The following is a 24,728-nucleotide window of genomic DNA, read 5'->3' as shown; positions in this document are numbered from 1 at the left end:
TGCTGGCTGGTGTGAAAGGGCTCCAAGTCAAGTGTCACGTTATCCCCACAGACAGCTTTTAGCAGAGGCAGGGCCAGTCCTTGACGATCTTTTATTTGCCAATTTTCAACACTACTGAGCTGGCCATGCTGGGTCTGGCTTCGGGATTGCAATGAACCGAGCCTCTGCAGTCCTGTCCTGATGCTCACACGCGTCCTCGGGCAGCCTGCGTGACAGCACCAGGTCACCCAGAACCCACCAGCGGCCCTGGGGACAGCCCTCAGTGTGGCTGTGACAGCTGTCCCGAAATGCCCCTGCACCCCCCGGTCCCCAGGAGGGACCAGCGATGTCCCCAAGGACACCTGGGCTCCTTCAGTGGGAAACACGGAGACCACGGTCTGAGTTTTGGTTGCCACATTTTATAACGTGTATATCCTTACTGGAGCTTTTGTGAATTTCAGGAGTGAGAGAAATCAGATCTATGCATTTGATCTGTCATCTCACCATGGAACTTTGGGTGCATAACTTATTAGAAATATCATTCAAAACGGCTGAACAGTCATTATCAAGCTCCATTCAAAATACTGATTTATGTGCAGTATCATTTTCCCCAAAGGTGCTCTTAACTGAATTACAATTATTCTATGTAAGACTGTGTGTGTGTGTATAAAGGGGAAATGAGGTAGAGAAGTCAGAAGTGCTTTTCAATGTAAACATTTAAAAATATTCTGTAGGAAAGGTAAATAAGACAAGTGGTCCCATCTCAGTTTCTCATGTAGATGAGCATGGCTCTCCCTGCTTTTTCGCCTCATTCAGATGTATGTACACAGGCGACGCCAAAGAAATGAGCTTATGTGAGCAACTCAGGAGAATATAAATTATGCTTGAAAAATAAAAAACAAACAGTATGGAGCAAGAACATACTATTCTGTTTTATATTGTTTTGTTTTCAGCCGAGATCAGAATGTAAAGAAATAAACATATATAGTGGTATTTATACACGTATATCCAGAGACTTAGGTTTGATCCTTGGGTCAGGAAGATGCCCTGGAGAAGGGCATGGCACCCCATTCCAGTAGTCTTGCCTGGAGAATCCCATGGACAGAGGAGCCTGGTGGGCTTCAGTCCACGGGGTCACACAGAGTCAGACAGGACTGAGCGACTCCCACTTTACCCATGTGTTACATGGGAAGGCTCTATGCATCTGGCCTGGGGCGGGGAGAGACGCGACGCGCGGCGCCTCTGAGCCGCTTTCTGCACGTGGGTGCCTTGCACATACCTGCCCATCACGAGGGAGCAGCACGCACCTTCAGGCCCTGGTCGGCCTGGGCTCTGCCTCCAGACAAGAAGGCAGTGGATTACCCTTCAAAAGCAAGCAGAGACAGGCGGGAGCAGAGCAAGTGCCTCAAGCTGAAGGCAGGAGAGGGCGTCAGGGGCAGACGCGGCAATCCCCTAGGTCGGGCCTGAGTCGCTGCTGGCCTGGGCTAGCTTCATATGTCAACAGGGACCCTGCAGGACATGGGTGGATGCCAGCATCATCCCCACTGACGGGCAGGGAACAAGCTCAGAGAGTCTAAGTGACGTGCCCGAGGCTACACAGCAAGTCTCACTGGCAAACTCGGAACCGGACACTAACCAGGGGCGACGGGATGCCCACAGGTGACAGAGCAGGAAGAGCCGGGAGGAGGGGGCTCGCAGGCCACCTGGGGGTGTTCTCAGGCGGGGCAGCAGAGGCCACCCTGGGTGGGACTGTGGTTCTCAGGCGGGTTGGCAGAGGCCACCCTGCAGTGGGACTCTGGTTCTCAGGCGGGGCAGCACAGGTCACCGGGGGGTGTTCTCAGGTGGGGTGGCACAGGCCACCCTGGGGCAGTGGTTCTCAGGCAGGGCGGCACAGGCCACCCTGGGTGGGACTGTGGTTCTCAGGCGGGGTGGTCAGCAGCTTGTGGACTTGGGAGCCACAGAGGCTGGGCCCTGCTCAGCTGCTGTGCTCGGGGAGCCCAGGGCTCCAGCAGCGCTCGGTGATCAGGTCCCCTGCAGCCCGAGCATGCATGTTCTGGGGCTCTGAGCGCACTCCCTGCCACCAGGGCCGGCGGATCCCTTAGGTCCCTGTCCACGGCTCCAGCTGTAGATTCTGTCCTGACCAAGAGCTGGGCGTCCCCCCAGGATCGCCAGCTGGCTCCAGCACCCCACAGGCCCATGCTTTCCAGCCAAGAAAAGCCTCTACTCTTCCTGAAAGGCTCACAGGGGTCTGCTCCAAGAGCCCCTGCTCATGGCCAAGACACAGCCCCAAGGGTGCAGCCAGCCTGGGTCTGCACCACCTAACCAGTCCCGGAAAACAGGCGAAACAGCACCGCCGAGCAAACCCGGCTGCCGAGCAGAGACGCAAACAGCAAGTTCCTGACAGCTCACTTTCGCTGCCAAAAACAACAAGTCACCATTAATACCAGGTAATGTCTTTCTCCGCTGTCTTTTCCTCAAAGCTGGGTTTCACTTCCACTCACTCACACCTCCTCCCTAAGCGCCAAGTTTTCAGCGGGCTTCTCCCTGGCGGAGAGTCTAAGGCCATCAGCACACCGGCGCCTGGCCACCCCTCACCCACCACCGTGAGGGCCTCTCCTGAAGCTGCCGTGATCCTCCTCTTAAGGTCCCCGCTGTGCCTGCATGTCTGCGGACACCAGTGAGGACCCGGTCGGGGGCCAGCAGGTGGGAGGTGGGACCACTCGTGGAAAGCAGGCCCAGGGCCCCACTTCCAGGCACCAGGGCAGGTGTCCAGGTAACGCTGCTGAGAGAGAAGAGGCCGGGCCCCTGGCACAGGCACCTGGTCTCCAACGTCCAGTGTGGGGTCGGGGCTAATGTGAGTCCAAATCCCCCTGAGGACCAGCGGCCACCCAGGGGCCCTGCATGTGACCAGCGTTCATCCAGAGTCAGGACGCAGCCTCGAGCCGGGAGATCCCATGGCAGGGAGGTGTGAATGCAGGGAGAAGACTCCAGAGGAGCTGACCTGGCCGGAGGGGTATCTGGGCGCGGCGGGCTGAGCTGAGCCTGTCCTGCCTCCTGAGCTGCTGAACGCCCTCCCCCTAAAGTGGGCCCAGAAGGCAACTTTACTGACCCAAGGCAAGACCTGGTGGTCAGGACGCAGGAGACCCCCAGGAGGGCGCGGGCTGGCCCTCAGCGTCTGCACGCGTGGCAACTGAAGGCCGGGTCACGAGCGCGCCTGGGGACAGGCATCCACGGCCCCCAGGCTCAGGTTCCAGCACACCAGGGGTGGAGGCCCCGGAGGGCAGGCCCGCAGCGCGAGTAAGGGGCCCCAGGTCCCCCAGACATGGAGCCAAGACGGCTTCTCAACTGAAAGGATGGGAACAGGATGTGGAGACACGCCGGCTTCACAAGGACGAGAGGGCGTGTATTTGATGCAGACAGAGGACAAGCACCGGCCTCATCTCCTCGGGGCGGAGTGCCGATCCCGCGGCAGCTGCTGAGGAGTGTAGGTCAGGGCCCCCTCCGCCCCCTTCTCTCCTTTTGTCAAAGAAAGAAAAAGGCCTTTGTAGGACGGGAGCATGCAGGGGAGAGAACTCAGACAATGGGGCAGAATCCAGGCCATCTCACCGTTCTGCAAAAGCAGACCATCGAGGCCCTCCCATTCCCTTCTCACCCACCCCACCTGCTCCATCCCCCAGCCCAGGCCCCTGGGCACCTGCAGCGGGGCAGCCCCACCTCCAGCAGGGAGGGTGCAGCCTGTGTTTCAGGCCCCGCGGTGGGTTCCAAAGTGTGGGCCCACCCCCTCCCCGCAGAGAAGGTCGGAGGTCAGAGGCAGCACCTAAGACAGATGGCTGAGCATTTCCAGAACTGGTGGGAGACACGGAGCCTCAACCAAGCAGGGACCCCAGCAAATGGCAGGAATCAAGGCAATTTCCAAGCGGAGCCACAGACTCGCGAGAAGAGGGTCAGTGGACCCCGAGGACGAGCAAGCTGCCGACAAGGGGTGCGTGGAAAGGGCCAGAGAACCCGAGTCAGCCCCGAGGGCAGGGGAACAGCTGCCAAGCCAGAACCACGTGCTGGGGAACAGCAGTCAAGCCTGCATGCAGAGTACACACAGACGGGGCCGCATCAGACTGAGAAGGCTGCAGGAGCCCACGGCGAGGCTGAGACGCGGGAGGAACGGCGAGCAGAGAACCCGACACACACGGAAACGAGTCCACACGAACAGCAAGGAGGTGGGCGGCAGCGTCCGACTTGTGGATGGAGTCACGGAGGAACCCTGGGGGCCGGTGGGGAGGTGGGAGCGCCCCAGGGCCCTGGGACCCCTGCCCCCCACAGGGGTGGAGGTAGAAGACAGAGGCTGCCACACAGACCTGCTGGAGACCAAGAGGAGGGCCCTCAGGGCAGTGGCGGCAGGTGTGGCTAGGTCAGTAAAATGATTTTAAGGAGAAAGAAAAAGACACACGGCTGTTAAGCGCCCCCACCTGCACACACAGAGCTGGTCCTCCCAGTGGACGTACACGACTGCACCTAGAGTCCAGCCAGAAATAATCACAACTGACTCTGATCAAACCTCCAGGTCTAACCACCGACGGACAGGAAACTCAGGCAAGAGAGGCCTGCTCTGAAAGATAACTCTGGGAGGAAATCAAGCGAAATCTAGAACCCCAGGAGACCCTGCAGGACAGACAACCCAGTGTCTTCAGAGATAGACTGCAAAGCTCACAAAAAGGCAGGAGGAATCTTACAGATGAGCTGGGGACAGACCAGCCACCACACACGAACATTCAGTGGACCTCGTGTCAAACAATGAAATACAGAGACACCTGCTTTAAACACCATCAGGGTGAAGGGATAAAGAAGTGAAGGGAAGGTCGCTGAGTCATGTCCGACTCTTTGTGACCTCACACACTATGCAGCCCATGGAATTCTCCAGGCCAGAATACCAGAGTGGGTAGCCTTTCCCTTCTCCAGGAGATTTCCCCAACCCAGGGGTTGAACCCAGGCCTCCCGCATCACAGGTGGAATCTTTACCAGCTGAGCCACAAGGGAAGCCCAAGAATACTGGAGTGGGTAGCCTATCCCTTCTCCAGCGGATCTTCTCGACCCAGGAATTGAAGCGGGGTCTCTTGCATTGCAGGCGGATTCTTTACCAGCTGAGCTATCAGGGAAGCCAGGATAGCTGTGAAGCCGAGACAGGGGATAAAGAGGCTGCAGTATATAAATACAATAGAGCCTCAGCCGTAGGAAAGCAGAAAATCTGGTCATTTGTGAAAACATGGATGAACCTAGAGGATATTACACTAAGTGAAATAAGTCAGGTAGAGAAAGGCAAATGCCACATGAGCTCACATATGTGAACTCTAAAAAAAAAAAAAAAACCACGAACAAACAAAACAGAAAGAGACCAACTGGTGGGTGCGAGAGGGCACGGGGGCTGGGGCGTGAGTGAGAGGCGAGGGAGATGGGAGATCCAGACTCGCAGATTAAGTCAGGCAGTCACGGGGTGTGGCGTCGGCCGCAGGGAGCACAGCCAGCGGACGGCAGCACGGGAGGCCCCCACACACGAACAGGTCCCGTCCCCAGAGCGCGTTCGCGACGTCCAGCTGGTTCACAGGGTGAGCCACGTGAGCCTGGGTCCCCGACTAACACAACCAGCTCGGCAGTACTGCGCTGCTACAGCTTTATGCCACTTCTCTCACACAATACAGGAAAGAGCAAGCCATCTTCCACTTTACAGTTCAGCACCTTGAAAGGCACAGTAGTCTAACACAACAGCTGGCACACAGGGCCTGGCATGACAAGAACAGCTAAGGAGCGTTACTGACGGGAGGAGGGCGAGGAGGGGAGATGGTAGAGCTGAAGGGGCGTCAGCAACAGCAGACGGAGGGCGAGCTGCTGTCTCACCCACGCCTGATGCTGACGGAAAGCAGATGCGCACCTTTGAAAGTTCGCAACTTGAAGGTCTGTATGTAGGGGACTGACTGTATCTCTCTATGGTGACAAGTGGTAACTAGACTTATCAGGATGACATTTGTTAATGTATAGAACCAGGGAATTACTGTGTCGTGTAGTACCAACACAGAACCAACACAGGTTTGTATGTCAATTTTACTTAAATTAACACATACACACAAACTTGTATCAGGAACATATAAACACCAGGTGAACATTGAATAAAGCTAAAGAGTTGTTCACTTCATCCGCTCAGTTGTGTCTGACTCTGCGACGCCATGGAATGCAGCACACCAGGCCTCCCTGTCCGTCACCAAACTCTGGTATTTACTCAAACTCACGTCCATTCAGTCACGCCATCCAACCATCCTGTCCTCTGTCGTCCCCTTCTCTTCCCACCTACAATCTTTCCCAGCATCAGGGTCTTTTCCAATGAGTCAATTCTTTGCACCAGGTGGCCAAAGTATTGGAGCTTCAGCTTCAGCATCAGTCCTTCCAATGAACACCCAGGACTGATCTCCTTTAGGATGGACTAGTTGGATCTCCTCGCAGTCCAAGGGACTCTCAACAGTCTTCTCCAACACCACAGTTCAAAAGCATCAGTTCTTTGGCGCTCAGCTTTCTTCACAGTCCAACTCTCATATCCATACATGACCACTGGAAAAACCATAGCCTTGACTACACAGACATTTGTTGGTAAAGTAATATCTCTGCTTTTTAATATGCTGTCTAGGTTGGTCATAATTTTCCTTCTAAGCAGTAAGCGTCTTTTAATTTCATGGCTGCAATCACCATCTGCAGTGATTTTGGAGCCCCCCCAAAATAAAGTCTGACACTGTTTCCCCATCTATTTCCCATGAAGTGATGGGACCAGATGCCATGATCTTGCTTTTCTGAATGTTGAGTTTTAAGCCAACTTTTTCTCTCTCCTCTTTCACTTGCATCAAGAGGCTCTTTAGTTCTTCACTTTCTGCCATAAGGGTGGTATTATCTGCATATCTGAGTTATTAATATTTCTCCCAGCAATCTTGATTCCAGCTTGTGCTTCATCCAGCCCAGCGTTTCTCATGATGTGCTCTGCATATAGGTTAAATAAGCAGGGTGACAATATCCAGCCTTGACGTACTCCTTTTCCTGTTTGGAACCAGTCTGTTGTTCCATGTCAAGTTCTAACTGTTGCTTCCTGACCTGTATACAGATTTCTCAAGAGGCAGGTCAGGTGGTCTGGTATTCCCATCTCTTTCAGAATTTTCCGCAGTTTATTGTGATCCACACAGTCAAAGGCTTTGGCATAGTCAATAAAGCAGAAAGAGATGTTTTTCTGGAAATCTCTTGCTTTTTCGATAACGCAATGGATGTTGGCAATTTGATCTCTGGTTCCTCTGCCTTTCCTAAAACCAGCTTGAACATCTGGAAGTTCACGGTTCACATATTGCTGAAGCCTGGCTTGGAGAATTTTGAGCATTACTTTACAAGCGTGTGAGATGAGTGCAACTGTGTGGTAGTTTGAGCATTCTTTGGCATTGACTTTCTTTAGGATTGGAATGAAAATGGACCTTTTCCAGTCCTGTGGCCACTGCTGCGTTTTCCAAATTTGCTGGCATATTGAGTGCAACACTTTCACATCATTATCTTTTAGGATTTGAAATAGCTCCACTGGAATTCCATCACCTCCACTAGCTTTGTTCATAGTGATGCTTTCTAAGGCCCACTTGACTTCACATTCCAGGATGTCTGGCTCTAGGTGAGTGATCACACCATCATGAATATCTGGGTCGTGAAGATCTTTTTTGTACAGTTCTTCTGTGTATTCTTGCCACCTCTTCTGCTTCTATTAGGTCCATACCATTTCTGTTCTTTATCGAGGCCATCTTTGCATGAAATGTTCCCTTGGTATCTCTAATTTTCTTGAAGAGATCTCTAATCTTTCCCATTCTGTTCTTTTCCTCTACTTCTTTGCACTGATCACTAAGGAAGGTTTTCTTATCTCTTCTTGCTATTCTTTGGAACTCTGCATTAAGATGCTTATATCTTTCCTTTTCTCATTTTCCTTTCACTTCTCTTTTTTTCTCAGCTATTTGTAAGGCCTCCTCAGATAGCCATTTTGCCTTTTTTCAGTTCTTTTTCTTGGGGATGGTCTTGATCCGTGTCTCCTGTACAATGTCATGAACCTCAGTCCATAGTTCATCAGGCACTCTATCTATCAGATCTAATCCCTTGAATCTATTTGTCACTTTCACTGTATAATCATAACGGATTTGATTTAGGTCATACCTGAATTGTCTAGAGGTTTTCCATACTTTCTTCAATTTAAGTCTGAATTTGCCAATATGGAGTTCATGATCTGAGCCTCAGTCAGCTCCTCGTCTTGTCTTTGCTGACTGTATAGAGCTTCTCCATCTTTGGCTGCAAAGAATATAATCAATCTGATTTCGGTGTTGACCATCTGGTGACGTCCATGTGTAGAGTCTTCTCTTGTGTTGTTGGAAGAGGGTGTTATGACCAGTGCGTTCTCTTGGCAAAACTCTGTTAGCCTTTGCCCTGCTTCATTCTGTACTCCAAGGCCAAATCTGCCTGTTACTCCAGGTGTTTCCTGACTTCCTACTTTTGCATTCCAGTCCCCTATAATGAAAAGGACATCTTTATTGGGCGTTAGTTTTAGAAGGTCTTGTAGGTCTTCATAGAACCATTCAACTTCAGCTTCTTCAACGTTACTAGCTGGGGCACAGACTTGGATCACTGTGATACTGAATGGTTTGCCTGTAATATGAACAGAGGTCGTCCCAGAGATCACCCTGTCGTTTTTGAGATTACATCCAATTACTGCATTAATATGAAAATGGCATTGTACATATTTTGAAAACAAGAGGATCCTTTTCCTTTGGAGATGCAGGCCCTGGGATAGTTACAGATGATATGATACACTGAGTGGGATTTGGTTCAAAACATCCATGGTTGGAGGTAAGAGGTGAGGCGGGGCACTGGCCAAACATGGCTGGACAGGACCTGACTCTGCCAAGTTGGCTCAGAGAAGGTGAGGAGCCCTGCTCCTTGTCTTTCTGCTTCTGAATGTGTCTAAAATTTTTTTATGATACAAAATTAAAAAGAAATTTTTAATTACATTTCTAAATATCTTCTGAGTCAAATAGGAAATCCTAAGAACCACTTAAAAATAAGCAGAATGGAAAGATAATGAAAAAAATTACCTATAGTAAATTGAAAGTTTCTGGTCTTACTAGGAGGAAACTGACAAACTTAAATGATTATACTTGACAATAATAAGGATATAATTCATAAGCTAGAAAGATGTATCTTTAGGAAAAAACTCTAGAACAAATCCAAGGAAAACAGATGGGAGGGGAGAGAGTAAACACATAGATAAATGGAAAATGTCCATCACCCTTACACAGCAACAAAATTAGAAGTTGGTTCTTTGAAAAGATCAATAAAATAGACTAACTTCTGATAAGAATGACTTAGAGAATGAAGAGTAAAGCACAGACTTAAACATTAGGAATGTAAGAGGTCACCAAAATCCAGATACAGCAGAAATGGAAAATACAATGACAAATTTGAAGCCAGTCAATTAAAAACCCTACAGAAATATGCTCATTCTCTGTGAGGCTAGTGTAAAACCTTGTTACAAAAACCAAAGACAGTATAAGAAAGAAAAATTACAGTCCTGGCCATGAATACAGCCTCAAAATTCCCACATGAATTATTAGCAAGCTTAATCCAGCAGTCTACAAAAAAAAAAACCCCAAAACCCCAAAACGGTAATTGACCAAAATATGTGGCATTTTAAAATGAGAATGCAACATCTCTATAGAACATTTATAAATGTAATTCACTGCATTAATAATGACTCCATCATAATAAAAATAAGCATATTATATAATCCAACAACTATTCATTATTAAAGCCTTTAGCAAACTGTGAATAAAATTTCTTTAGCCTGAAAAGGGGATTTCTTAAAAAAAAAAAATACAGCAAGTATCGCTTTTAAAGGCGAATGCTGACTGAGACAAGATTCCAGGCAACACCCTGCAGTGGAGCTGGCTGAGGGGTAACAATACAAGCAGAAAGGCAAGACATGCCGCCATGGTGCAGACTCTAGAATCGTCAGGCTAGAACTCCTCCCCTGCTTTCCCTGGTGGCTTAGTGGTAAGGAATTTGCCTGCCATGCAGGAGACTAGGGTTCGATCCCTGGGTGGGGAAGATCCCCTGAAGAAGGAAATGGCCACCCACTGCAGTATTCTTGCCTGGAGAATTCCACGGACAGAGAAATCTGGTGGGCCATGGTGTGAAGGGTTGCAAAGAGTCAGACACGACTGAAGCAACTCAGCACGATACATGCATTTACTCTCCTAGAGGAAAACAGAAGAAGCCTCCAGAACGCATTGGCTCTAAGTGATTAGATTGTACTCGCACTGCCCTTGGAACAAACAGAGCTGATGGCATGGCATCGCTGAGTATTTACACCTGCGCATCGTGGGCGCCTGAACAGGGCAGTTTCCGGCCTCCTGGACGCCATGCTCCGACACCCACAGCTTTTGCAGCCCCACCCACTGATGACTCGGCCTTCAGAACCTCCGGCGGGCTGCTTGGCGATGGTTTAGTTGCTACGTCGTGTCTCACTTTTGCGACCCCATGGGCTGTAGCCTGCCAGGCTCCTCTGTCCCTGGGATTCTCCAGGCAAGAACACTGGAGCGGGTTGCCATTTCCCTCTCCAGGGGATCTTTCCCACCCAGGGATCGAACCCTCGTCTGCTACCTTGCAGGCGGGTTCTCTACCACTGAGCCAGTGGAAGGGAAGCTGCGGTTTTTAACCCTGACGCGTCTCCTCCCCACAGGCAGAGCTGGCACACAAGGGAAGGTCCCTCTGGGGACCTGGATCCTCGACGGCGCCGAGCTGCCACACTCCCTGGTTGGGCTGAAGAGAAGTAAGCGGCAGAAGACGTGTCTGAACAAGCATCCACTTCAGGCCGTCCCCCAACCCACACTAGCACATCACCCCCAAGGGGGGTTCACTGAAAACCCTCCACATACAAACAGAACCCTGCGGCCACCCTGTGGACTCGGGTCACCGGCCCCCAGGCAGGAGGGAGCACATGGGGTGGTCCCGCTGGCGCAGCCCGGCGGCCGGCAGCGTTGCCCCAAAGAGCAGGGTGCCCTCCTCGCCTCGGTGAGGACCCAGCCGGCGGAATATTTGGGCCCTACTGCTAGACACCTCAGGGTTAACTTAAAGTTCCTCACATTTTGCAGAGCTGTAATGAAACAAACCAAGGTGCTGGAGAAGGAACAACGTATTTTCATTTTCTTAGCTTTCTCAGGAATTGGGCAATACTGCTGCTTTAAGGTTAATAAATCAGCAAATGGTAGACAGTAAGTACTGTGGTGCTGGAGAAGACTCTTGAGAGTCCCTTGGACTGCAAGGAGATCCAACCAGTTCATTCTAAAGGACATCAGTCCTGGGTGTTTTTTGGAAGGAATGATGCTAAAGCTGAAGCTCCAGTACTTTGGTCACCTCATGAGAAGAGCTGACTCATTGGAAAAGACTCTGATGCTGGGAGGGATTGGGGGCAGGAGGAGAAGGGAACAACAGAGGATGAGATGGCTGGATGGCATCACCAACTCGATGGACGTGAGTCTGAGTGAACTCTGGGAGTTGGTGATGGACAGGGAGGCCTGGCGTGTTGCGATTCATGGGGTCACAAAGAGTCGGACACGACTGAGCGACTGAACTGAAGTATATCATTTATATGTTATAAACGTAATAGCCTGAATGAAAAATAACACTGTAACTAGCAAAATCGGAAAGTGAACATGATAAAAAAAGGCTAAAGAATCTGTATGTGCTAATTATCTAATCTCTCACGAGGCATCCACAAACACTGCCTAGAGTGGCTGTGTCAAGAAACAGCCATTTAGCTAAACGTGGGCTTATAAACAATCCGGCAGGAACATGTGGACAGAGGATACAGCCTCCCAAGTGGCCAGAAGGACAACACAGCCACTCACCCTAAAACCAAAGAGCAGGCCAGAGAGCCCGCAGACAAGAAGTCAAAGCAGAAGCACGTGGCATAGGAAAGGGGCACACAAGCTGGACGGGGCGCTCAGAACTAAGCGCATCCGTCGCGCCACTGAGTGTAAATGGGATCTAGTCACACAGAAACGAGCAGATCGGGTAAAAACAAAATGACAATTACTGTCCACCTAGGAAGCATCCAGAACAGAACAGGCAAAGAGCAACCAAAAGGAATCTGAGGTCGAAGCATCAGTGTTGGAAAGGTCAGCCCTAAAGCAAAACCTAAACAAGACAAGGCCCATTTCACGTGCACACACGCGCATGTGTGTGTGTGAAAGTCACAAGACGAGGCCCATTTCGTGTGTGTGTGTGTGTGTGTGTGTGTGTAAATCAGTCATCTTTTGTGACTCCATGGACTGTAGCCCACCAGGCTCCTCTGTCCATCGAATTTTCCAGGCAAGAATAATAGGCTGGATTGCCATTCCTTTCTCCGGGGATCTTCCTGACCCAGGGGCCAAACCGAGCTCTCCTGAATTGCAGGCGTATTTTGTAGCCACTGAACCACCAGGGAAGCCAGTCGGTACACAGTTTACCGTGAGAAAAGGGTGTCCTGGAGCTGTGTGTGCTCTAATGAAAGCCAAGACGGACAGTGCAGAGAAGTCAGAACACAGAGCCGACCGCAGACCTGAACCTGCTCTGGCGCACTTGGCACCAGTGACCCACAACGTGAGCACACAGAGGACCTGAATAACACAATTAACATCGCAGCCAAGCGAGCCTTGAAAAGGCTGCACAATCAGAGAACGGGTGACTTTCAAACTCCCAAAAACACTTAAGACGAGCAAGCCACACAAACAGAAAGTTTCCAGGTAAATACACAGAACCCAACATACAGGCCCCAAGTCCTGTGCACACTGCCACAGAAAAAGAAATCAATAAAACCAGAAGAAAAACGGAAATTCAACTGAACGCCTTTCTCTTGAACACTCCACATCTGAAAGGAAAGTGAAGAAAATTTATAAAATAAATCTAATGAGCTCATCACATACTGAAAATTTCAGGACTGGATTACACTGAGAGAGAGTCATTCACAGTCTTACACACGTAAGCAACGTTTTTAAAAAGGAATCGAAACAATTAAGCACTGGACTCAGAAAGTTCGAAAAGGAACCAAAAAATTAAGCCATATCTCATTGAAGAAAAAAAGAGGAACACGATAATAGTAAAAGAAATTAAAGGAAATACTCACTCAAGAAACAGAAAATCCATAGAATCGCTAAAACGTGGCATGTGGACAAAGTTTGTCTGTGCTTAAAGGGAGCAAAAATGTGGAAATGACAGTTGGAGGAGGTTTTGAAGAACCAGGCAGGCTGGAGCATCACAAGCAAAACAAAACAGCCCTTTCCCTGTGGAAATCGTCAAAGATACACAAAACCAGAGATGATTACTGGGAATACCCTCATATACAGCTTTGTACAATGATCAACATTTTGTTTCATCTGTTAACATCCATCTTTTTTTTGGTAACTGCATGGGATAAAACATCTCAGCTTTAAACGGATAAAAGATGGCAAATGAGTCATTTGTTAAAGAAACAAGATTTTTCACATCAACATCGCTGTTGTTCAGTTGCTGAGTCGTGTCCGACTCTGCGATCCCATCCGTGAGTGACGAGGGTAGGACACGGGAAAACGTCAGGGCCAACAAGAGCCGTTCCACACACTGCTCCAAACGGACGCTCAACCGGACAATCGTATCTTCAGCCCGGCTGCAGGGGCGTGGAGCCGCCGCTGTACCACCCGCCACCCGAGTCTGATTCTCATCCGACCCGCTGAAACTACTGAAGCGCAGGCGGACTCCACCATCTGAGCCTCCGGGGAGCCGCTTGAAGAGACAGGCTTTCTTTAACAGAGTCTCCAGAGTAATAAACACACTGTATCAACAATGAAGAAAGCATTCCAAACCCGAGTCTACAGAAAATAAAGTGACTTAGATGGCACGTGGGTCTCCAGGTACAGCCCTCTGGGTCCCCCCCCCACCCCGCCTCTCGGGGCGGTTCAGAAGGAGGGCAGAGGTGACTGGCGCAGGGACACACCCGCCGCCCGCTGCAGTTCCCCGGGCCTCCCCGGAGCCCGGAGCCGGCGTTCTTTTCCGGGAATCTGGAGTGCATGAACAGAGCAGACCAAGGGCGCTCTGTGAGTCCAGACGAAGCCAGGGGTCGGGTCCCCACTCCCTCCCCACTCTCTATCTGGGGAACTTCTCCTTAAGCTCTTCAGAAAATCCTTTGACTGTTTCTAATTTGTTCTGCATCCCCCAAGAAGAGAAACTGTCTTCGGGAAATATTTGCAAGCGCAAATTGAGCAAGAGGCTGTAAATAAAAACCTGGCGTGCAGTGGGGGAACTTGGCTTTCGAGAAGTGCACAAATGTGCTTCCGGGAACTAAAAATAGAAGCAGGCCAGCTCGGTGCAAAAAAAAACGGGGGTGGGGGTGGGGGGACGTGCTCCGAGCTCTCCCATATAAAGGCAGCCGACGAAGACAAATGTGAGTCCAGAGGAGGTGCCTGGCGGAGGAATCCAGCGGCCGTGATGACTTCAGAAACGGTGCGAGTGGACGAGAACTCTCCCACAATTACAATGCGGGGACAGTGAGACAGAAACAACAGCAGAAAGCCCAGCGTTTCATCCTCAAGCATTTACTAAAAAAGCCCCCCTCTAGCCCCCAAGGCCATCAGCTGTGGCCCCAGCGGGGACCGGTGATCCAGGCTGCCCGATCCAGCACCCTGCCCGGCTGCTCAGACAGTAACTGCTGACCCCTGGGTTCAATCTGGCCACACCCCTGCAGCCGGGGCCCTCCTCACCTGCCCACACTCTGCGCCTGGGCTGTGCTCACTCTACCATACATCAGGTTCCCCCCTGAAAGCCACTTGGTTTACCCTAAACCCCATGGATAAAAAACACATTATCTGAAAATTAAAAATAGTTCCGGTGGTCTAGGAAAGCCACAGACCTCCTCTGCAAGCGTCCTTGCCATTTCAGTTATGTAAGGTCAAGTTTACATAACAGAGAGAAGAAAGCATTTCAGAATTTCCCTCTTAGCAACCCCCTAACGTTTGCTTATGGGTTTCACCTAACAGCTGGGTTGCAGTAGGAGCCAATATTACTTAATAGTAACAGTCGAAATATTTAAAAATAGAAGGTGTTTCTTCCACTTGGCAGCAGAGAGAGAAGGGAGGGCAGGCAGGGGGTGAAGCAGGGAGCAACCCCAGCTTCTCGGGGGGTGGGCTGGCCTGGCCTCTTTCAGCAAGCGCCTCCTGGACACCAAGGTGTCCAACGAGGAAGGCAGCATCTTTTGGGGGCTCTGCAGGATGGGGAGTAGGGCCAGAGGTATGGGGAGGTAATGTGTGTTGAGGGTGGGGAGGGAAGGTGGTCAGGCTCAGATTCCAGTGTCTGAAAGGAACACCTGGGACCCTTGTCAAAAATTCAATGCACTTGAAGCCTCTGGTGGCTCAGATGGTGAAGAATCTGCCTGCAACGCAGGAGACCCAGGTTCGATCCCTGGGTCAGGAAGATCCCCTGGAGAAGGGAATGGCTACCCACTCCAGCATTCTTGCCTGGAGAGTCCCCCGGACAGAGGCGGCTGGTGGGCCACAGTCCATGGGGTCGCAGAGTCAGCCATGACCAGGTGACTGACAATGCATGTGTAGGGACAGGGCGGAAGTGACCGAGCCTCTGCAGCGACCAGCACAGGTCGTGGCTGAAGGGCCGGCAGGCTGGCAGAGTGCCCGTTACTGTGGTTACCGCCACCCCTACCAGCAACAGTGCCAGTGCAGGGATGCCAAGCCCTCGTGAGGGCGGTGGGCTGCCTGATCTGCGGCGTGGAGCCCCTGGCTGGGAGAGCGCTGCCTGGAGGACGACACCACGGACGCTGTCCAGGACACAGGTGGCACACGGGGGCGTGGCCCCCTGCGGAGACGTCACATCCACGTGGACTCCATGCAGCCACTCCAGGTCCCCAGCCCCAGCCCAGCCCCCTCCCAGCGGGGGCTCTGAGAGCCCCTTTCCAGCACGCCCGTGTCCCATGCCAGCCCTCACCAGCCTCCGCGGGCAGCCCCCTGGAGCTCCCATTTCGTTTGGCAGCTCCGCCCTCCCGACGACGCGCAGAGCGGGGACCCTGGGGCCACCGTGCAATCCTTTGCATCAATCCCGGCCTGCCTGCCCCTCAGTGAGCCCCCTACTTCCATATGTGGGGCAGCTTAAGCCTGCCCACTGCATCCATGCCAGCTCCCCACCCCTGCCCACAATTTAAGCTCCACAAATAACACGGATCTCGGCTTTACTCATAAATATACGTGTCCCAAGCGCCAAGGGTACTGATGGATGCCTGGGAAGGACGATCACTATGGAGGAGGGGGTGAGTGAGTGAGTGAGTGGGACCAAAGCCCGCCTTGACCATGAGCCTTTCCAGACCCCGTTATTGAAAACTGCAGAGCCCCTTCCCCACGAGAGTTCTCCCGTCCCTCCTTGCTGCTTCTCCTCCACAACACTGGTGACCTTCTAGCATCTGCTCATGTTCTGTATCATCTACTGCCACCAAGTAGGATTTAATGACCATCTTTAGAATCCTGCATCTGACAGCTAGAGAATAAAACTCTTCTAAAGCACACACTGAAGGGTCACAAACACTGGCCATAAAGCAACTCCCAAACAAATCCAGAGGCTGGGTGCTCGCTACTCATAATATTAGAAATCAATAACAAAAAGATAACTTGGGAAACTCTACACCTCCAGATGAAAAACACTTGTAAACGTGTCATTTTTTTCAAAGAAAAAAAAAGCATCAAAGTTTCCAGAGGCTGCCAATTAGCTACTATGAAGTAGAACTTGAACCCTACAAGTGGGAATTTACCAGAGCCTCTGCACCTGTCTCCAGAGAGCCCCATAACCTCCCTCAGGAAGGAGAAAGGCCAAAAAGTAAGTGGTCTAAAGGATGTTCAACCTGAGAGCTTGGAGCAAGGATATCCACATACTCGCAGCCCACGCCGCTCACCAAAAGCAGAAATCAGAATAGGAATAAAGGGAGGAGAAAATAAATACACACAGCTATCACTAGAGGCAGAAGCTGGTTCTTTGACAGATGACAGACAGACACAGCCAGATCAGACAGACAGGCTCCCACGACACCAGCTCTGCATGCGCCCTGTCCCGCTGGAAACACCTGGGGGGTCAGGGAGCAGGTTCAGGGGGAGACCCGACCAGCAGGACGCTGTGGGCACCCCTCGGCGGGCCTCCCGGGCTGGACACAGGGGCGCTCAGGGGGCACCTGCAGGACCGAAAGGCACGCTGCCCCCTCCCCTCGGGCTCCCAACTCTGCTCCCCGGCCGCTCCCATCTCGCATGGCCGCCCAAAGTCACTGGTCAGACCCCGGCCTACTACAGCGCCCGGGAGCCCGCCTGCCAGGGACGCGGGGGCCGGGGGTGTGGGTCCGCGGTTGCGGGACAGTGCGGGTCGCTGTGCGGCTTCTCCATAAAGGACAGCACTCTGCCCTCCTAGGGGACGAGGCTGAGAAGTCACAGCAGGCTAAGTGTGAGTGCTTTCCCAACAGACAACAACAGATGTGGACGAGACTAACTCTGGCAGGACACACTCCTTTAGACACACGCAAGGGGGTCACAGACTCTGGACACAGCCCCCTCGCACCCCGCAGCCCCAAGAAGAGAGCAGAAAAGCTTGCTTGAAAAAAAAGACGGAAAGCGCTCTACCCACCGATGACGTGCGCACACCCCCTCCCTTCCTGGCATCAGGTGTGCGTCCAGCGCCCAAACAGAACCAAGTCCTGGGCCGGAAAAACGCCGTGTCTTCCACTTAACAACCACTTCTAGATAGATACACCACGAGGACACCAACGTTTCACGCTACAGTTTCTGTATCAGTGCAGACTGTAGGGTCACAGCGGCCGGAGCCCCGTTTTTTCCTGTAAGGCGGACAGCCAGCCAGTGGCCCGCCTCCCCGCACTGGGCTCCAGCGGGCGCGGGCGGCTTCCGCATCAGGGGCCCCTGGGGCGCTAGGCCCTGCCTGGCCGCCTTCGGGGCCCGCCTCGCTGAACTGGGGCCTGCTCAATCCTCACGGCTCCGGGCCCCCCAGCAGGCTCTAACTCGGCGTCTACGGCAACAACCACAATACAAACTTAGTGGGGTGGGACAGCTGGTGAGAAACAGAAACAAGCCAAACAACCCAGTTTCCACCTGGCAGGGGGGCCTGTGTCTCCCTCCCGCCAGCACTGTGGGGACTGCAGGGTGCAGCTGGGAGCCGGGCCACGGCCAGGCGGGGCAGAGCGGGCCTGGAGGGGCAGCCGGCCAGCACTGTGGGGACTGCAGGGCGCAGCTGGGAGCCGGGCCACCGCCGGGCGGGACAGAGCGGGCCTGGAGGGGCAGCCGGCCAGCACTGTGGGGACTGCAGGGCGCAGCTGGGAGCCGGGCCACCGCCAGGCGGGACAGAGCGGGCCTGGAGGGGTGGCTGGCCGCGGGGGTGTGGGAGGAGGGCGCGAGCAGCCAGCCCGGGGCGGGGCACCCAGGGGCACGGCGTTGGGGGGCGGTTAAAGATGGCAAATGGAACACTCCTCCAGAGCCCACTAAAGCTGTGTGCGCTTTAAAAAAAAAAAAAAAGGTCACCTACACAATCGCAGATAAAAGGCAAACCAGTAAGAGCAGGGTTCTAGGGGAAAACACACGTGTGAACAAGGGGCGCCTGCCTCCCAGCCCCGCGGAAGACACGCCTGAGCAGGGCAGGAGGCCCTGGCCGCCGGCGCCCCCGGAAGGTCCCCGGTCTCTAGGTGCCCTGCCCTAAAGGGGAGCAGACAGGCCAGGAAAGCCATCATCACGGAAGGCAGACCCAGACAGACAGACGACAGGACCCTGCAGGGAACCTGCTGCCCAAGGAGAAGGGAGCCGGCCAGCAGGGCCATCCCAGAGAGAAGAGTGGCAGTCAGAGGCTAAGACCCCACGCCCCCAGTTCAGGGGCCCGGCTCGGTCCCTGATCAGGGACCAGACACACCTGCCACAACGACGACCTGGTGCAGCCAGATAAATAAACGGTTTTAAAAACAGACAGAGAGGGTGGCCCCACTGCCCGGATGTCCCTCAGGGAGGAAGCTGACCTCAGCAGACAAGGGGGCCGGGCCTCAGGATAGGGAGGGAAAGCGTTCCCCAAAGCCATCCGAGAAGCCCCGGGTTTGGTGAGACCCGAGTGAAAGCACCAGGGAACACAGAAGAAAGGAGACAGCAGGGAGAGACAGGAGCAGCGTCCCCAGGAGCAGCGGCAGCGCCAGAGGGCGTGTGTTCCCTTCTCTGCAAGCCCAGCCAGGTCTGCGGGCTCCCAGCCCACTCAGAACCGAGGGGTCCACGCAGGCCCCGATGGTGCACACAGCACAGCGGGTGCAGCTCTGCCCCCAAGGCCGCGCAGCTGCAGGAACACGCTCGGCGCGCTCGGGGCGCTGGGGACCGACTGTCAAGGCCCAAGGCAGCAAGTCACGGTGGGAAGCGGGGCTGGATTTAGGTCTAGAGGCAGTTACGCCGGGGCACGCCTGTCTCTCCTCTGGAGACGCCATCCACGGCGCAGAACCCACAGCTTTCTCCCAAGAAGAACCACCGGGGGGAGGCATCCACCTCCCTGCCTGTAAATCCCACTGCCCAGTGTTCCTCCAAGGCAGGGGGCGAGGCCTTCGGCGGGAGCGGCCAGCGCTGAGCCCTGAGTCCCTCCTCTCTCGGGAGCTCAGTCCCCAGGCAGGCGGGGGCTCCAGGGAGCACCCCTCGGCCCGAGCACTGAGGGCAGCCTAGCCGCTGGTGGTTGAGCTGCGGCGGTTCTTGTGGCCGCCGCTCGAAGCCAGACGCGGCACCTGCGCTGCCGTTGGTTGGGGGAGGGGGGGGCCCGGACCAGCCGGTGGATCCGTGGCAACCCGAGTCTCCCCCTCTATGGGCAGACCCGTGCGCCAGGCTCGGCGTTAAAGACGGCTACGTGGGCATGAATCACTCAGGAGGTCTGTGCTCAGTGCAGCAGAGAGCAGGCGTGCCTCGGACGTGACTCCAAGAAAAGGCCAGAGCAGGTGTGAAGCCTGGTGCTCAACGGAACTCCGAGTGCTTTGTCACTGAGCTGCTCTACACGGGCTGGTTTTGCTTCCTTTTAAACAGCTGTCCTGGGGGGCGGGGGCATCATTAAGGCCTCTGGGCTGGTTGTGGGGGGCCACAGTCATGCTGGAGGAAGCAGCAGAGCTGGGGGCACTGGGACGAGCAGGCCCAAGGGTACCAGTGAGCCGGGGGTCAGCAGACAGAGAAGGACGGAAGCACTGTGGGGCCCGCCCAGCCCCCCGCTTTCTGGGCCCCCGATGCTCTGCCAGGCTGACAGAGGACGTGCCAGTGGCTCGAGGTCACACGGCCTCGGGGAGGCAGGCAGGTCTCGCTCCTGGGCCCCAGGCATTGCACCAACAGTAGCTCAGCGGAGTCACCGAGGCTTCCCAGGTGGCTCAGACGGTGGACTGTCTGCAATGCCAGAGGCCCGGGGTCAATCCCCGGGTCGGGAAGATCCCCTGGAGAATGGATCGGCAGCCCACTCCAGTATTCTTGCCTAGGAAATCCCGTGGACAGAGGAGCCTGGCGGGCCACAATCCATGGGGTCACAAAGACTCAGACACGACTGAGCGGCTAACACAGCTGGGCCCAGCCGTGACCCTGCACTGACTTCCTTACCACGGAGCCCAAAGAGGGAGGGCAAGGGTGGAGCCTCGGGAACCAGGAGGAGGAGGAGGAGGAGGAGGAGGAGGAGGAGGAGGAGACACTGGACAAAAAGACAGCCTGGTGTGTGCCATGTGAGAGGCTGTGAGCAGAGGAGACAGTTCCCTGGCCCGTGCAGAACAGAGACGAGTAGCGTCAGGATGGGCCCAGGACGAGGAAGCCCAAGTCCGCTCTCCCTTCCAGCGCTGAGCAGGCGGCAGCCGTGGGGGCCCCCGAAGCTGGCCATCAGGCCTTCACTGAGCCCCATCCCGACCCCAGGAGCCCAGCCTTATGGGAAAAGCACACCAAGGAGGGGCCAGCAGGCAGGACGACGGGTGAGGCTTTGCTGCAGGGGATTACGATCCGATCCGGGATGAACTGCTTCCCACGGGGGAAGGGCCGGGCCAGCTGCTTTCCCCAGGCCTCCTGCGTCCTCAGCTAGGCACCTGCCCCGCCTCTCCTCTCGCCAGAGCGAACGGACAACAAGAACGGCAAGGCGTGCCTGGGAACCGTCCTGAGTTCCAGCCAGCCTCAAGTGGTCCCTACTCTAAAACCTGAGGAGGGTCAAGCAATTCGGTAACCCTTGCATGGCGCGGTGGTCGGATGCTCGGGAAGATTCGGGAATCTGCGGCTGGAGCCAGACCTCACTTTTTCATAACAGGTTTGGGTAAGTTCTCCAGAGTTTCGGCAGTGTCTTCAAGTTTCCATTATTCTCTTTAAAAAAATGACACCCTTGTCACACAGCCTTGAAAGGACAGCTCGGGAACGCTGATGGAAACGCCCATTTACGGTGAGGGCAACGGCATCCCCGGCGAGGCTCCTGTGTGGTCGGCACCTCGTCCTGGTGGCTGGGCCGGCCTAGGGGTCCCCGGCCTTCTCTGAGAGGTGGCCCCTGCAGAGCAGAAATGGGCCCCTGCCCCGCTGCGGACCCGCCGGCTGATCCTGGGGAAGCCGCCCTGCCCCTCGCCTCTGGTGGGGAGCGGGCCCTTGGCAGCCACCGCAGTGGTGCCCAGATGAGCCTCTCGTGGGCCCCCAGGGCTGCTTCCTCCACGCTGCTCCCGGCAACTGGGGCTTCTCCTTCAGCCCCTGCACCCATCCTGGTGCTGAGCATCTCCACGGTCCGGCTCCGAGGGAGCTCGCCTGCCGGGTCCACAGCCTGCACCCCACACGCTCACCACGAGGCCTCTTTTCCAGACTAAACACACGCTGCTTTTATAATCAGGAAAAAAGTATGCTACTTTCAAAAAAAAATAAACGAAAGTGATTCAGGAATGGAGGACCAAAGTGCTTGTAGAGTCCCCTGGCACAGCAGGCATGCAAGCTCTCTGCCAGGGCCCAGCTCTCGCCTCCTCCTCTGCCCTCAAGTCAATGTCTCTCCCCCACTATACTCTGAGCTTCCCGGGAGCCCGCAGGGTGCCTGCCACTCTGCCTGCACCCCAAGTCCCCACCCAGGAAGGAAAAGACAACCCCCCCTGGGAAGGATGAGGTGGTGACACTCCACTTCATCCAAAAAATGAGGAAATATGACACTAACACAGATCCCTGGGTCAGGAAGATCCCCTGGAGAAGGGCATGGCCACCCACTCCAGTATTCTTGCCTGGAGAATCCCACGGACAGAGGAGCTTAGAGGGCTGCAGTCCATGGGGCTGCAAAAGAGCTGGACACAACTGAGCACGCGCACACACACACACACACACACACACACACACACACACACACACACACACACACACACACACACACACACACACACACACACACACACACACACACACACACACACACACACACACACACACACACACACACCCTCCCCACAGGACAACAGTAATGGAGGCGCTGTTATGACCCAGTGGTAGGCAAATCGTTATATGTTTTCTCCCTTTTATGATAGAACTATTCACAACTAAAAACTTTAAAACAAGAAAAAAAATGCAAAAAAGAAGGAAAGGCTTGTAACATATAAAAAGTTAAGGGGGAAGGTGGAGAAATCAGAAAGAACCCCAAAACAAAGAGCATTTTAGCGTGTGCCTGCTACAATGCAAACTTTTCTAGTGAGAGAGATTCTTGTAGGAATGATCTCAAGTCTTGAGTCAAGATGGCCCACAAATAGAAGGGATGAACGGTGTTTTTTTATTTGAAGTAAGACTTCACAAGGACTGACTGTGTTTAAAGAGAACCATTGTCAGAAAGGCTGTCGAGAGGGCTGCCTTTCACAGCCAGGAACAGACAAGAAATGCACAAGGTGGAGGTGGGGAGGGCCACGTGGGCGCTTGCCCGCTCACGGTAAAAGGCATGCATTCACGAGAGCAAGTTCCCACAGGGACTGCTGGAGTAATTCCTGCAAATCATAGAGTCTGTTTTCACACTGCCGAGTGTCAAAAGAGTACTTTAAGCTCAACCGGGATTGACATAACACACCTGAAAATGTCTCTACCCCCGTATCGTAAAAATGTGGCTCTAGGACGTTCCTGGTGGGCCAGTGGCTAAGAATCTGCCTGCCAATGTAGAGGACGCAGGCTCGATCCCTTGGTCCTGGAGGAGTCCACGTGCCATGGGGCAGCAAAGCCCGTGAGCCACAACTACCTGGCCTGTGAGCTGCAACTACTGAGCCCGCGTGCCTGGAGCCCGTGCTCTACAAGGAGAAGCCTCCGCAATGAGAAGGCTGTGCCCCCGACCGGAGGCGCCCCTGCCCGCTGCAGAGAAGACCCAGCTCAGCGGAAAATAAATTAATATTCTATTTAAACGCGGCTTGACAGAAACTGTCAATACTGATTTTCAAATTATTATATAGGTTGAGATTCGTATTTCTGTGTTGAACGCACTGTACAGTGCTTATGTAAATGGGGAGCATGTGCTCAGTCGTGTCCCAACTCTTTGGGACCCCATGGACTACAGCCCACCAGGCTCCTCTGTCCAGGGGATTCTCCGGAATACTGGAGTGGGTTGCCATTTCCTTCTCCAGTACAGTGCTCAGAATGACCGGAAGCATAGACTTTTAAAGAATGCCCTTCGCTTCAGCAGCTTCTAAGGCGGAGCTCACGGAGAAGACTCCGTGGCCAGTGTGCGGCACGGGCAGCCCCCCGGCACGGCCCTCCTCCTGCAGGCTGGTGCTCACGGGCGCCTCTTCTCCGGGTTTTCGAGCCACGCTGCACACGCCGACCCATGGGGTCACCAGCAAGCGCAGCGTCATCCTCTGACTCTGACCAATGGAATCTGGAGGTGGGGGGCTACTGGCTCCTGTGTCCTGGGGCCCCCTCCCCGACACGCCATCTCTGAAGTGGGGGGCTTCCCCAAAAGAGAGAGACGGGGGGTAGCAGACCACGAGGACTGGGCTGGGATCAGAGCCGGCACGGCCACGGCCCTGTCCACGCTGTCTCCAGCGTCCAGCCACCTGATGTCTACCCAGGGACCACCACCAACAGACACAGGCTTGGTCTCTGAGAATCCTGCAGAGATGACGTGATTATCCCATCCAGGGCTGAGACCAAGACATTGGGCAGCTTGCTTGAAGCCACCCAGTCCGTGGGTCACCAGGATTCCAGGCCTCCCCCCGCACCCCCATCCAGAACTGCGGTCCATGTTCGTACACAGGAGGCCCGCACGAAGTCTCCACCAGCAGGACGTGCTTCTCAAGCTGGGGGGCAAACGGGAAGCCACCCACTTTCTGGCTCACTTGGGAACCAACTTTCCACAGTCTATCAAGCTACTGAAAACCCCCTCCACCCACACCTGGGCAAGCATCAGCAAACTGCCTGGAGAGGCCTGAGCTACACAAGAACTCGGTGTTTAAACCAAAGCTTCCCTGGCCAGACGGACTCAGGGAAAGGGAAAGTGGCCCTCTGACTCTGCGGGGGTCAGACAGGACAGCGGAGCATCGCCAGCTGCTCGTTTCAGCGCTCCCCCCCCACCGCCCGCCGTCCTGGATGAATGTAAACCTGCTGGGCAGGTGGATGCCAGCCCGGGGCCGTGGCACCTTCGAGGAGCACCGCAGACACCCGAGCTCATGTCTGGGGAGACGCCAG

At 54.1% G+C, this 24,728-nt stretch overlaps 1 protein-coding gene across 3 annotated transcripts in view; it reads right to left on the bottom strand.

Moving 5' to 3' along the window:
- HDAC4 (histone deacetylase 4) overlaps positions 1 to 24,728 on the bottom strand; it is a 293,330-nt gene that overhangs the window by 121,112 nt on the left and 147,490 nt on the right. The gene's annotated exons all lie outside the window — the stretch shown is intronic.

This window comes from Capra hircus, chromosome 3 (genome assembly GCF_001704415.2).
Source record: "Capra hircus breed San Clemente chromosome 3, ASM170441v1, whole genome shotgun sequence".
Classification (NCBI taxonomy): Eukaryota; Metazoa; Chordata; class Mammalia; order Artiodactyla; family Bovidae; genus Capra; species Capra hircus.
Note: the sequence above shows the minus strand (reverse complement) of the source record. Positions and strands in the feature narration are given on the sequence as shown.